A 2,006-nucleotide genomic window follows, 5' to 3' on the forward strand; every position below is an offset into this window, starting at 1 on the left:
TCGAGCGGACGATTTGCTGATTGTACTGAGCTGGAGCATTACATAACGATATTCTACCACCACCACTCATCACCCCCTTGCCTTGCCTTGCCTTGCCTCACCCCCACCCCGGCGCCTCAAACTGCCCGTAGGCCTAAGGTAGGATGCAAACGTACATACGATACTATGTATAAGTATAGTTTACGCGACACGAATGCAGGCGTGATATGACGACGGAAAACACCTGATGTAGATTCTGATTTGAATAGGAACACGATTTAATCCAATTGTAAGACACACGTAGCGTTATACAGAATACAAAAGGACAAACCAGAAAAGGACACGAAGGTCTGTAGACTTTTATGAACGGCTATAGGAAACAAATTTAGGGCGAATGTCACAAAAAAGAGACGATACGTCATGATGCCGGAAAAATCTCACATGAGTGAAAACACAAAATATAAGAGTAGTCTGATTACAACGCGCGGAAATCGTTTGTAACTGTACTGAATCGAAACGGATACAATTAAACGATTACCCATCAGTGAAAGCTAAACGCAAAGAAAGTTGATGCTACTACAAATGAGCTTCATACCTGAATCAACTTCCTACGTGGTCACGGTGACGTTTCAGCACACTAGTTTTGACGCTTAAGCGAACCTCTAGCTCCGGACCGCGGCCGCTCCGGGTAGAAATTTCAGGCCGCTCCGTCCAAAGAAAAATCCAGGTACATGTATCGGTAGTCCTTACACGATCAACCTTACTCAAGAATGTCACTTGCAGAACTCGCCCGGGCCTCAAAAACCAACGCTCTCTTAATAGCCATGACATTTCCACCCGTTCCTGTTGGTTCAGACACGGTGGGCGGGGCTTTGTGACTCATGTCTCACAGGTAAGACTACAGTAGTCCGGCCTGCCGGATAGATTCCTTACTGCTACAAAGTGACTGACCTCATGAACATCATAATCATCCCGTAGTTTGCTTATTCCGCTAAACTTTTGCTGATACACAAAGATACGTACGGTACTAGTACGTATCGGTCCTTCCTCAATTCCAGTCAACTTCGCCTACTTCCGTGTTGAATGCTTCGAGAAGATCACAGATTCTGAAGTTAAAGGCCGTCGGTCTGCAGAAACCAGGCTATTTGGTAAGAGAGTAGGCGTTAGTTGAAGTACCACATTAGTGGCGGAGGTTTACGTTCAACGGTTGTTGTAAAAATAGATCTTTCTTTTTTACCACATCGCTGTAAACATTAGAACTGCGGGGTTAGCAGGTTGAACGCTCTCTGACCTTTAAACTTTATCCGCATCACAAACAAACACAGTGATTTATGATTCCACTCGTGTCGCGATATATAGTCAAACCTGTATTAGCGGTCACATTTGCATAGCGGTCGACTTGCCACTTTTGTCGAATCCCTTGTTTTTTTTTTACCATTGACATAAGCATTAAATCTTTTAAGACCGTTTTTCTGGTCAATGATCGGGTAGGGGCGCTTTCCAGGCCCGCCCCTTAAAACTCCTGCTACAACTTATCATATGACCACCTAGTAAAGAACTTATCATATGACCACCAAATTTGTAGAGAATGATATAAACAACATATATAATTCTTTTAGAAATTTGAGATGATGATGACGTAATATGGCGTAATTGTTAATTAATGCGACTGTATTGACTGGAACCATGATACATGTAAAAGGGTATTCCAAGGAAACCGTCAAGGTATGACAAAAATGTAACAGAAAGTGCAGAATGATAATGTTTATTACAATTCGCTTGCAAATTTCAACAGCAATGACGTCATGCATATCTTTGATACCAGTCGTGTAGATAGCTCACGCCTGCGGCGCTCGTTGGTCCCTCAGACAGTAAAGAGACACAAAAGAGAACACCCGAGCAAAATCCTGACTACGATCATGGCTAGCACCGACCATATTGTAAAACCGGACTCAAAAACTTTTGGATGCCTTATCAATCAGTTGATAAAAAAGAACGCCAAGAACGTGTCTGTAAATCGCAGAGAG

At 43.0% G+C, this 2,006-nt stretch overlaps 1 protein-coding gene across 2 annotated transcripts in view; it reads right to left on the reverse strand.

The window, feature by feature from the left end:
• Positions 1–2,006, reverse strand: part of LOC118408092 (zinc finger protein ZIC 2-like) — a 24,812-nt gene that overhangs the window by 15,277 nt on the left and 7,529 nt on the right. The window contains exon 1 of one of the 2 annotated variants that reach the window (XR_004830246.1): positions 575–792. The exons of the other annotated variant lie outside the window; for it this stretch is intronic. The gene's annotated coding sequence lies outside the window, so the exon portion shown is untranslated. Of the gene's footprint in view, positions 1–574; positions 793–2,006 lie in introns of those variants that run through there. 2 annotated transcript variants of the gene reach the window in all.

Source organism: Branchiostoma floridae, unplaced genomic scaffold (assembly GCF_000003815.2).
Source record: "Branchiostoma floridae strain S238N-H82 unplaced genomic scaffold, Bfl_VNyyK Sc7u5tJ_1555, whole genome shotgun sequence".
Lineage (NCBI taxonomy): Eukaryota > Metazoa > Chordata > Leptocardii > Amphioxiformes > Branchiostomatidae > Branchiostoma > Branchiostoma floridae.